The following is a 13,165-nucleotide window of genomic DNA, read 5'->3' on the forward strand; positions in this document are numbered from 1 at the left end:
TTCTTTGTATTCAGAGGGACGGAGAAGGTCCCTTGTCCAAAATCCCTGGGAACTGCGGCCAGTCACTGTAGACAATACTAAGCTAGATGGAGCAACTCAGTATAATGCAGCTCCCTACGCCTCTCTGTGCATGCATGTGCTGGTTTTAATGCTCCCACATGGGGGGAAATTATGTCTCAGGCAAAAATACATACAGTGGAACCTCGGTTTTCAAACTTAATCCATTCCAGAAGACCGTTCGGCTTCCGAAAAGTTCAAAAACCAAGGATCAATGGGCTGGCTCTAAAGTCAATGGGAAAAAATGAAAAACACGGCTCAGAAGCTGTTCTGCTTCCGAAAATCGTTCAAAAACTGGAGCAGTTACTTCTGGGTTTTTGCCGTTCGGGAGCCGAAATGTTCCAAAACAGAGGTGTTCGGGAACCGAGGTTTGACTGTATTAGGGAGAGTTATGTCTCAGACTTCTTTTATCAGAGTGGGGGTGCGTTTATGCTTTTTAGGAGACCATTCAGACATATAGCCACAGGAACGCAGCTGAGGACCTGTTTCTGCTTAATGCTTAAAGTTGCTCTTGGTGGGACTCTCAGTTAGGGGCCTCCTAGGCCAGTGTTTTATTGAGGGTGTATTCTCCACATTGCAGGGGGTGGACTAGATCATTCTTGTGGTCCCTTCCAACCAATCCCACTTGACCTGAGCAGATAATTTGTGGTAGAAAAAAATTTGTGGGATTTCAGCAGCAAGTTACGGGACGTGTGCTGATTGGAGGTGAAGCAGGTTGACTGCTCCCAAAATTTTCAAGGTAGGCTTGCCATATGTCCTCCTTTTCCAGGACATGTCCTCTTTTTCATAATGAGAGTCTTCCTAGAGAGCCATAGTAAAAGGTAAAGGTAAAGGATCCCTTACAGTTAAGTCCAGTTGCAGACGACTCTGGGGTTGCAGTGCTCATCTCACTTTACAGGCTGAGGGAGCTGGCATTTGTCCGCAGACAGTTTTTCTGGCTCATGTGGCCAGCATGACTAAGCCGCTTCTGGCGCAATGGAACACTGAAACCAGAGCAGTGCATGGAAACACCTTTTACCTTCCCGCCGGAGCGGTACCTATTTATCTACTTGCACTGGCGTGCTTTCAAACTGCTAGGTTGGCAGGAGCTGGGACCAAGCAACAGGAGCTCACCCCGTCACGGGCATTCGAACCGCCAACCTTCTGATCGGCAATCCCAAGAGGCTCAGTGGTTTAGACCACAGAAGTTGGCAAATGTGTCCACCTTTTTTGCTCTTCAAAATATGGCAACCCTATTAGGGCACAAACAGTATTGAAAGCTCCATTGTGTGTGACGCTGCCCCGATAGCATCATGAACACAATTCATTGGGAATGTGCAATAAAAAGTGTTATGTATTCAGTGGTCTGTGTTGCCTGAGCTTGAGTCTGGACTAAGGAGTCTGAGCTCCTGTGCTCTGGTTTGATGCATGATATCCAATCACAGAACATTTCAGGATTTTGGCCTCTCCCATTGGCCCTTAAACTCTGACTTATGATTTGCAACTTGGAAGTTTAGACAGCCAATCACGTTGGGAGTGGGAGTGGCCTAGGCCTCCAGAAATGTATATAAGCAGTTGTTTTGCCTCCGTTGTCCAGTTCTGTTAGTTCAATAAAGGTTCTTGCTGTTATCACTATGTCTTGCCTTGTGGGAGCCAACCTACATTTCAAAAAGGATGTCAGGAGAGGCCCTTTGTTGTGTAATGTGGCCCCCAGTGTGTGAGGCCTAGAACACCCCTTTCCCTTTCCTCTCTTGCACGTGAAATGTGTAGAGGATTCCCTCAGCCCCCCTGCTCCCCCCCCGTCTTCCCCTTCAAGTAGACTTCATGTTATAAAATCGTTTTTGTTCACGGACCAGTGAGCACCCTGGCTTGTCAGTATTCAAATTACTACCAGGCTGTTTAGTACCTGTCTAATTAAAGCAGAACTTACTCACTGATGCCTCCAATGCTTAAGCAAATTAAAGCCTAATAGGAAAAGTGATATATCACTTAGACGAGAAGAAAAATTGAATAACTATCGCAACAACCCTCTTTTCTATCTCCTTCCCAACCCTTTCTCTCTGGTTTCTGAGAATTCAGGATGAGAGGGAGGCGCCGTTTTATCTCAGACAAAATTATATACACCAACACAGTCGACATACTTAAAAAAAAAGAGAGGAAGAAAAAGATAACAGCCTTAAGGAGAAAAATGAAGATCTGAAATAATGTTAGCAGGCCCGATTCAATGCCAAAGTTATGAAAAGGCCAATTTTTTTTTAAAAAAATAATATTTATTGAGATTTTACAAAATCATAACAAAATACAGCAAAAAAAGAGAAAAAAGAAAACAGAAAAATACAAGATACAAAAAACAAAAAATAGATAAAAAAGAAAAGGAAAAAAGAAAAAATCCATCTTTCCTTTTTTAACTTTAAAGCTCATTACCTTGTTTCCTTGAACTCCTCACACCTCCCCTTTTTGTATTCCTATTTACATAATCAAATCAGCAAATCCTTGCCCTCTTTCAATTTATCATCTTTAACTTTGTATCACAACTCAAATATCTTCATCCATCAATTCATTTTTGCATACTCTTTCTAACTTTATCACTAATGCCACTTAATTTTTAATCCAACATCATTTTAGCATTCATAAATTTTACACTGTTTCTGTAGATAATCTTTAAATTTCTTCCAGTCCTCTTCCACCAGCTCCTCTCCCAGGTCTCGGATTCTGCCAGTCATCTCCGCCAACTCCATATAGTCCATCACTTTCATCTGCCATTCTTCCAGGGTGGGTAAATCAATACTTTGCAGAAAAGGCCAATTGTTTGAAAGTGAGTGAAGGGTAGGCCAGTGAATCATGGATTAGATGTGGGTTCAGGAATCCTAAACTGAAAGGCCTAAATCTGAGCTTTCCAAACAGTGTGTTGTGACACGTTAGTGTGTTGGCTACAGTGTGTAGGTGTGTCACGTGAACGCTCCCCATGCTCCTTCCAGGGCTGGAAAGGGGTTAGTTTAACCTCCGGTTTACTAGTAAAACTGAATTATTTTGTTGCAAAATGACGCATGTCCAAAAAGTGTGTCACTAACATGGAAAGTTTGGCAAGCTCTAGCCTGAATAGTTAGGATGAACTGTGTGACATCATATGATACATGCGCCTGTGTCTTTTAGGGGGACTGTAACTTCCTGTTTCCTGTTTGCTCTTTCTTTCGCTCTCTGCATAACTTCCTGTCAGGGGGCACTGGGATCTGGATACAGCGGCCCCATGTGGTTGAGACACTGAACTGCAGCACTTTCTGTTCAAGGGAAAGTGAGGGATCCAGGCTACCCCCTGAATGCCTGCACCCCTACAGGTCTGAGACCTCGCATGTTCATTTGAGCACCTGAACAGGACTGAGGAATGACTACTAAGCTTGTTTAAGTCTGTGGTTTAGACGTGCCTGAGCACTGCCCAATGTGATCATGCATAATGTGGGCTGGTTGCATGATGTCATGGCACAGATGGAGAAACAATAAAAAGTGTAAGCACCTCTTATACAGGGCACCGAAGAAAACAGAGATCACAATTCCTGCTGTTCCTTTCAGCTGAAGGTATTTACAAAGAGGCTGGATGGTCACCCATCAGCTGTAGCTGCTTCCTGCATCACAGATCCAGGATGAAGCTGGGGTTGAACTAGATGTCCTCAAATGTCCCCTCCCAATTGTATGTTTCTATTCTTCTGTGAACTCCAAGTGAAGAGGTTTGGACCAGGAGAGCTGCCGATGGGCCAGGCCCACTTTGCCTTGGTATTCTCAGCATCCTGTGGCCCAGCTGAATTTCGCAATTGTCTCTGTCACCGTCATTTGCTTCTTGGCTGCTGATAAAAATAGTACATAGAATCTCTCTTTGTTTTCTTCCTATTTTAATAGTTCTCCCGAGCAGAGAAGGGCCTGTTCATCCGCCCTAGACAAAGCGATCACTTGTCTGAGAGAATTGACTTGTTCTATGAAGATTTCCATTATTTTGCCTCTCCTCCTCCAACACTCCTTTTTTTCTTCTTCTTCTCCTGACCCGCCGCCTCACGGAATTGTGGCACGTTGCCTCCGGCAGAGAATGCTAATGAGCATCTCTTTTCAAGGGTTTATGCATATTCCGCTCTGTGAATCGGTTGGCAAAAGTTGCAGGCGGCGGCGGAGGAGGGGGGGGGCGGGCAGGGAGAGCTGCTGTCCGGCTCATTTATTGCGATGGATGTCCAGGGGGTACAGTGTTAGGACGCCTCTTTCCCTACCCTGAGAGCAAAAGGTCAATGCTTCTGCTCATAGTGCCAGTTCTCCTGTAAAGGAAGTGCTTCCCAAGATGTGTTCAGATTATAAGAGAGAACTGAAGGGGGAAAGTGGATCTGCCAATCCTCCTATTTCGAGGCTGGAAGCTGCGTCCAATGCACTCCTTCCCCGTGAGTGCAAGGATTTCCGAATGCTCCCCTCCCCATACCCTCCAACATTTCTCTGATGAAATAGGGACATCCTATTCAATAAATACTACTACTACTACTACTAATTTATACCTCGTCCATCTGACCTGGTTGCCCCAGCCATTCCGGGTGGCTTCCAACATATATAAAAACATAATAGAACTACAGTGGTACCTCGGGTTAAGTACTTAATTCGTTCTGGAGGTCCGTTCTTAACCTGAAACTGTTCTTAACCTGAAGCACCACTTTAGCTAATGGGGCCTCCTGCTGTTGCCGCGCCGCCGGAGCACAATTTCTGTTCTCATCCTGAAGCAAAGTTCTTAACCCGAGGTATTATTTCTGGGTTAGTGGAGTCTGTAATCTGAAGCGTATGTAACCTGAAGCGTATGTAACCTGAGGTACCACTGTATACAGGACTGCCTTCAGATGTCTTCTAAAGGTTGTAGAGCTACTCATCTCCTTGGCTCAGAGGTAGGATGTCTCCATACCAGGCTTCATCAAACTCGGCCCTCCAGGTGTCTGTGGAACCATCAAGGAGAAAGTTATGTTTGATGGAACAAACTCGCCCCAATTAATGCCAACGCAGTCATTGAAGGCAGAGCCTGGAAACACCTATGAGGTAATGGCAGTTTCCTAACTGTACCCTGTTGTATATTCCGGCTTCTTCTTTGACGTCGTTCTGGGAAGGGGACTTCCCAGGAGACATTATTCCATAGACAGATTTCACAAATACGGAATATTTCCTTCTGTTCATTTGGAACTTTCTTGCCGTATTTTCTCCCCTATTACATCTGCTTCATCTCCAGGGACGGTTAAAACTTGTCCTCTTCTTCAGCTTATTATGCTCTTGAAATTCAAGGACCTATTCTCCTCCACCCGTTTTCCTCTATCCTTTCTTCCTTTTTATCCCCAGAAAAAAGAAGCAGCAAATTGAAGGAGCTTGCTCTTCACTATACAGAACACCAGTGAATCAACAATTTCTGAAAGTCTAGTCCCGGAGAATGAGATATGCAGTGAGGGTGAGGAAACACCTTGGCTAGACTGTTCTGTGTTGCCCTTTGTATAATTGGGACGGAATACTCCTTTCTGCTCAGTGAATCATTCTGTGCTAACTTAAATCGTTCTGTGCTAACTTAAAAGCTAGCTATGACACCCTCGACTGGCAATTTTCAGCTGCATCTGGTGAAGTGGGCTGGTTGTCCATTAAGCCTTATGCCATATCAAATGTGTTAGGCCTTAGGGCGCAACAGCAATCCCTGATGTTAATTGACAAGACTGTGCCTTGGAAAATTCTGGGTTTCCTTGGAAGAGTAGAAGAGCTTCTCCAGTGAGAATATCAGCAATGGACAGGTTTCACTGTTCCCCCTGCAATAATAATAATAATAATAATAATAATAATAATAATATTGGCATACTGCTATTATTGACTAGTGGTCGGCGATTCAGGACAAAGACAGCACTTATTTGCAGAACCCAAACTTACTTTTCTGGGGGATGACTGCTAGGCTTGGTGACTTTAAAAGGGGATTGTCCTCCTGAAAGATAGGACAATGGCTACTAATCATGATGCTAATCATGGTGGCATCATATTCACACCAATCGTGCAATGGATAGAGAAGGCGAAGGGGTACAACCCAAGACTTTTATCATAGCAGGAGTGATGAAATCATCTGCCAGAGTGCTAGAATGATCGATGGACTCTCCTAGTTCCAGCAAGTGAATGAAGCAATGAGGAGGCTTTCAAGTTTGTTTGTGATAGATCTGCATAGGAGAAGTCACAGAACGAGAAAAATAATGAAACAGGGTCCAGAAACTTCTTTCCTTTTTTTTTAAATAATAAAAAATTAGGTTCCTATTTCATACCAACAATTTGAAAGGCAACACTTCTTTGCAAGATTGTTTGCATTTCCGATTAAAACCTAAAGGCTGCATTTCAGCTGCTAATGGTTTTCTGTTATAAAGCCCCATATGTCTTTAATCTCAAACCTATGCAGTCAAAAGCAAGTCAGCAGCACTGATTTTAATGGAACGGTGCTTCCAAGTAAGCCACACACAGGGTTGCAGTGGTGCTGATCCTAAAAAATTAGGCATTGTGCTATGTACTGCTACTCTTTGTGTGTGTAAACAATAAGGGATCAACACAGCTGCCTATGTTTTTTCAGTCTCCTTATGGGAGAAGCTATGGACTCTGCTTGAGGATGTCGCTATATAGGGGCTGTCCTGCACTTCAACATTTAACACTGCACCATTGGTTCAGAGACAGTATATCAGAATAATATTAGGGAGGAAGTCTATAGTCTCTGTCCTGCCTTTGGGTTTCCTGGAGTCATCTGCTTGGTCACTGTAGGAAGCAGAATGTCAGACCCTCAGTTGCATGGTGCTGATAACACCAAGGTTGCAGGTTCGATCCACGTTATGGGACAGCTGCATATTCCTGCATTGCAAGGGCTTGGACTAGATGATCCTCAGGGTCCCTTCCAACTCTACAATTCTACGATTCTATATTTAAAGCACCATGATACCTCCTCGCTGCCCTTCTGCTGGCAGGTGAAGACACTTCTATTCCAACAGGCCTTTGAAAACTGACTTTTTTAGGAAAGGGCTGGTCAAACAGATACATTCTTGGTCCACCATCAAGGCGGATCTTTCAATCAAGGGTGTGGGGGGGAGATGATTTTGCAATCTTGTTAGGGTGTTTTGGGACTACCACTCCCATCACCCCAACAGGACCAGTGGTCAGGGATGATGGGAACTGTAGTCCCAAAACATCTGGAGGGCTGAGTTTGGGGATGCCTGCTTTATATGATGATACTTTCTTTCAGTTATCCATCCCCCTTAACACTCCTGCTCTTGGGGTACTTTAAGTAATAGACCGAAGGGGGTCTGGGGGTTTCTTCTTTTCCTTAGAAGAATTGCTCCCCTAAAGACTAGATTTGAGTCCCTAGTAGGTTGTTCCTTTCCAGCTCCTACTTCTCCTGGCTCACCCTCTGCCTCCCAGTAAAATTCAGGTCTATTCCTCCTACAGGACACCACACTCTGTCCTTCATAATACGCTCAGAGTGGAAATGGTTTTTCCAGAAACAACTCTTTCTCCCATTCACTCTTTATACCTCAGCCGCTCTCCCTACCCATCTCCCAACCTCTCCAGCCTCAATTCCAAACCACCTCAACCAACCCTCTCAACTCCCATAACAACTGTCTCTCTTCAAATCCTCTCCTTTTAAACTCTCCCTCCTGGAACCACGGCCAGTCCGAGGCTGCCATTCACTAACCATGTGGTGGCAGGGAAAGAAAGAAAAAGGAAACACTTGTTGTTCCAACCTGTCCAGCAAAGTGCATTAAATGTACAGTGGTACCTCAGGTTAAGAACTTAATTCATTCTGGAGGTCTGTTCTTAACCTGAAACTGTTCTTAACCTGGGGTACCACTTTAGCTAATGGGGCCTCCCGCTGCCACCGCTGCGCAATTTCTGTTCTCACCCTGAAGCAAAGTTCTTAACCCGAGGTATATTTCTGGGTTAGCAGAGTCTGTAACCTGAAGCATCTGTAACCTGAAGCGTTTGTAACCTGAAGCATCTGTAACCTGAGGTACCACTGTATGGTGTGAATGAGGTGTGATCCTACAGGGCTCTTCATATGTTCTTTGTTTACTGTTGAATAAGAGTGGCCACATGGACCCTGTAATGTGTCTTGAACATGGCAGCTTTAACGTGCAAATCATCCCTCAGACTACAGGGCTCGTTTGTAGTCGGAGCGGACTGAACACAGGCCAAAGGCCTCCTTCCAAGCTCACTGCTCCAGCTGCAAAACAGCTAACCCTTTCTCCTGAGAAATGTGGTTATGCATACACCTGGTCACTTTACTTTACAAGGCCTCATTAAACTCTCCTTTCTCTCCCTCTCTCAGACAGTGCTTTGTAGTGACATGGTGTTAATTCTCTCCCATTAATTGCATAAAACGTAACTAACCTTCAAATTCAGGACTGGAATCCTGAACCAGTCATTATGCAAATTAAACAGGAATGTGGTAGGGTTCTGAGGTGACGGATAAAGCTTAACAGCAGGTTAGGGCTCATTTTTTCCATAATCTTCTGTTTTATGCCTTTGTTAATGAAGGATAAATGTTTGTGAGTCGTTTCATTTAAGTTCGTTAGATCACCATGCTTCCTGAAATAAAGAGATTAGTTCTTAGACAATGGTCTTTTCCTGTTTGTTAAAACAATGGCAAAAAGGTGCTCCTAGAGTCTCCCCCACACCCTCTCCTGCTCTTGATGGCTTTTTCATTTTTTCAGAAAATATATATATTGGCAGGTGTTTTGGGGCATCTCTAGACCATTAATATTTTGAAGGAGAGATTCATGCATCTGCCAGGAAATTTAGGGTTGCACAATTAAAGTGGATTAAAATGTTCTGTTATCCTAGTACAACAAACACACTTTTAAAAAGTTTTTTTTTTTAGCAGAATATTTGCTGTTAGGAAAGTGACAGGGCAATTTGCTGAGAAGTGTGGAATGAATGAATGATTGACAGGAAGACAAATAAGCCCCACTCAAGCAAATCAGGATGCATTCCTTATCATACACCCAGGAAACAAATCAGCATGAATCCTCAGAAATGACTGGATGGAATCTAAGCTCCACGTGAACTTTGCTTAAGCAAATCAGGATAAATAACAGGTTGATAAATAGGTCAAGTAGAGGAGGATAATTATCTGTCTATACACGTTGCTGTTATTACAACTTATTACCTGCCTTTCACTCCCACGTTCCAGGGCAAATTACATCAATTAAAGCACAACATTAAAAACTGTTTAAAACAATGGCCATCTGCCAGGGAGACTTTAGCTGTGACTCCTGCACTGCCGGGGGTTGGACTAGATGACCCCTGGCGTGCCTCCAAACTCTACAATTCTATGATCCTAACTTAAAATTACAGAAATAAGTTTGGAAGGATGAGGAGAACAATAAATTCTTTGCCTGGGGCCAGAAAAGATTTGGAGTCCATGGTGGTAGGTGAGGGTCTCTAGGAAAAGTGTGCGGAATGGTGGATCAGGAAAGGGCCTTCTCTGTGGCAGCCCCTAAATTGTGCTGTTCCCTCCTTACAGAAGTGCCTCTAGCATCTTCCTCCCACAGCGCTCACCTTGTTACCTTGGCCTGTGACCGTTGAGGTACTACTGTATTTCGTTTTGTAGGACTTGCCTCCTTCGTTGAATTCATACTGTGCTTTCCCATTTGGAACAGTGTCGTGTGTTTTGTAATAGTTTTATTTGTTTCGATAGTTGTATATTCTGTTGTTGCAACCTGCACTGGTGCTTTATGGTGAAGGGCGGGTAAGAAATCTTATAAATAATCGTTTTGCTACTCATAGTCCAGATCTGCCCTCAACTTTATAGCTTTAGGCAGTTGGTCAAGGCACATCTTTTTCAAAGGGCATTGGGAGGAAGAAATAGCATATTACTGCTGTTGCTCGTAGCAACTGTCATTTAGTGATCTGTTGTTGTCATTTGTGTGTTGTTGTTTTTAATGAACTTTTTTTTAGTACTTAATTCTTTTTTTATATTTTTAATTTTTTTTATTCAAAATTAAAACATATTATCCAGAAACATATCATCCTTATTTCCCCCCCATTTTTCCTCCCTCCCTCCCCCTCCCTCCCCCCACCCCCCCCGACTTCCCTCAGTTCCAGTCTTTGGTTTCTCTAAGAATGCTGTTTTCTGCATGTTACAAAGTTGTATAGATCCTCAAACTATTTAGCTGATTATTATCAATAAAAAGTTTGTGAATGTTTATTCAAAACCTGCCAAGGAGTCCAGTTCACTTTGTTACGTCTTCAGATACTTTGTAAAGGGTTCCCATTCATCCTTAAATTCACAGTTATCCTTGTCCCGTAGCTTATATGTCAGTTTTGCCGGTTCTGCATAGTCCATCAATTTTTCTTCCCATGATTCTTTAGTTGGGGTTTCTTCAGTCTTCCATCCTTGTGCTACCAGAACTCTCGCAGATGTTGCTGCATACATGAAGATGTTTTTCAATTTTTTTGGCAGGTCTTTCCCTACAATCCCCAACAAAAATGCCTCGGGTTTTTTTTTAACAAATGTTAAATGGAACATTTTCTTCAATGTTTTTTAATGAACTTGATGTACTGTCATTTACTTGTTTTTATTATTCTTAAAAACCACCCTTTGCAAAGGATGGCATATAAACCATCTAAATAAAATGTTTGGATTCTGCAACAGGTTTCTTGTGCATTTCAGAAGGTGAGGGGCCAGACTGGGATTTTAAGTGTGTATGAAATCTTTCTGTTTGTTAATTTACTTTGTGGTTTTTCATATGGAATTTGGCACAGCCTGACTGTGCAGATGCTATCGGTGGTTTAGATAAACAGCATCACCTCAGACACCAGATGTTCCGATCCATTCGAGATTCTTGCCAGGCGGTAATCCACATTCCATTAGGACCTGCAGCCCTCTATTGCCATTTAGGCCAATTGCATGTTTAATTTTCAAGTTCCTGCCCTCCCCAGGAACCATCCATTTCCAACTGCGTTCCTTCCTCCTAACTCACCGTGAGCCAGAATTCCCAAAGAATGCACCTCAGATCTTCAAAGTGTATTACCTTAATATTTACAGATCACATCCAGCTCATCTTCCTGGTTAAGGCGTGATGGGGAGGAGGCAGCAAGTACTGGCCAAGGAAACCCTCCAAGGTTTATGCTTACAGAAGCCAGGCAGCAGATGCGCTATCCAAACATCAGCAAGCAATTAGTGGAGCCCATATCCAAAAGAAGCCAGCAGGTAGCTGTTGCTCTCTACAAATCCTCTGTCAGAACAGATACATTGCATAGCCTTCCCAGTCTGGTTGCCCTCCAGATGTCTTGGACTACCAACCAGTATTGGTTTGAGAGTGCTGATGTTCTTGTGTCCTGCTCCTGGGCTTCCTTAAGGCATCTGACCGGCCCCTGTAGGAATCAGAATTCCAGAATATACCAGCCTCTGGTTTCACCCGACAGGGCTCTATGGATGTTCTTTTGCTCTTCTCTCCCCCCAATATTATTCTTTCTCTTTAGGTGTGATGGCCTTGGCGTGGTGCATTGTTGTTCTTTTCTTTATATCCCGGAAGCCCCTGCAAGCCTATTCATGCGGCGTACAAACTCAGACTTCGCAACGTAAATGTTGTGCGCTTATAACGGAGGCTTTTATTCAGAGGTGCCCCGGCGCTTCTTGCATACTGTGTTTTCATTACAGCCTTTTGATTGTCTTAAAGTGCATTTTTTTTGAAATAAAGGAAAACGGGTACAATTGTGCATATCCCGCCTCCCTCTTGCGAAGACCGGCGACAAGGACAACTCCAAGGTCAGATGATTAAGAGAGAGAGAGAGAGTGCGCTGAGCAATCAGAACAATACAAATAGCACTAACAGTGAAGAATAACTCAAGAACTATGAAATGTTCAGCACTAACATCCCTACATAAGGGATGTAATGTGGCTTATTTTATTTGGATGTTTTCAATTTCGTAAGCCGCCCCAAATACCAAATTTTAAATATATCTTTAATAAATGAGGAAACAAGGATCTTTTGGAAAGCAATGGCAAAAATAGCTGCCTATGCTGTATGCTGAAGATTGCTGTAATTTTCTGAAACACCCTCATAGCTTGACTTCTTTTTCCTTAATGGTATAGAATCTGTACTATATTATAGATTGTTTGGCTCTTTTACATAGAACACCCTCCAAAACTAACTTAGGAGTATGTGAATGCAAAAGACTACCATGGTTTGCAGTCTTTTCCTTCCCTGAATGGTATGGAACCTGTGCGTTTCCCTTGAAGTTGCACAATATGGTTGTGGGTAACAGCCAGACTTTGTGTTGTTAAAAATGGGTGTCGGTTGTTGCTACTTTTTCTCAGAATTCTAGGTGTGTAACCTGACCATTGCGAAGGGACGCGGGTGGCGCTGTGGATTAAACCACAGAACCTAGGACTTGCCAGTCAGAAGGTCAGCGGTTCGAATCCCCGTGACGGGGTGAGCTCCCATTGTTCGGTCCCTGCTCCTGCCAACCTAGCAGTTCGAAAGCATGTCAAAGTGCAAGTAGATAAATAGGTACTGCTCTGGCGGGAAGGTAAACGGCATTTCCGTGTGCTGCTCTGGTTCGCCAGAAGCAGCTTAGTCATGCTGGCCACATGACCTGGAAGCTGTCCGCCGGCTCCCTCGGCCAATAAAGCGAGATGAGCGCCGCAACCCCAGAGTCAGCCACGACTGGCCCCAATGGTCAGGGGTCCCTTTACCTTTAACCTGACCACTGCAGTATACAACAGAGACTAATTCAGTCTGCAGTCTTAGAACTGAGTCTAAAGGCTGACCTCATGGCTACAACAACATCCAGCCTAAAGAGGTGGGTCTTCAGCATATGTCGCAAACTATATAATGATGCGAAGAAATACTTTATCTGCTTGCCCTAAATCTCCCAACATTCAGCTTCGGTATATGATCCCGGGTTCAAGTTTCATGGGAAAGGGAGAAAAAAACTTTTCTGTATTCACTCTTTAAAAATGTGGCATACTTTTACGAATAGTCCCAAAGCCTGGCTGCTGAGAGCAATTTGGGTGTGAAACACAAACACAAGGATATTGCATCTAGCTAACTGCCAGAGCTAATTGGCATTTTTCTGCTGGGCTCTTGACCATTTTGTTTATACTTTGTGT

Source organism: Podarcis erhardii (assembly GCF_964252035.2).
Source record: "Podarcis erhardii genome assembly, chromosome: 10".
Lineage (NCBI taxonomy): Eukaryota > Metazoa > Chordata > Lepidosauria > Squamata > Lacertidae > Podarcis > Podarcis erhardii.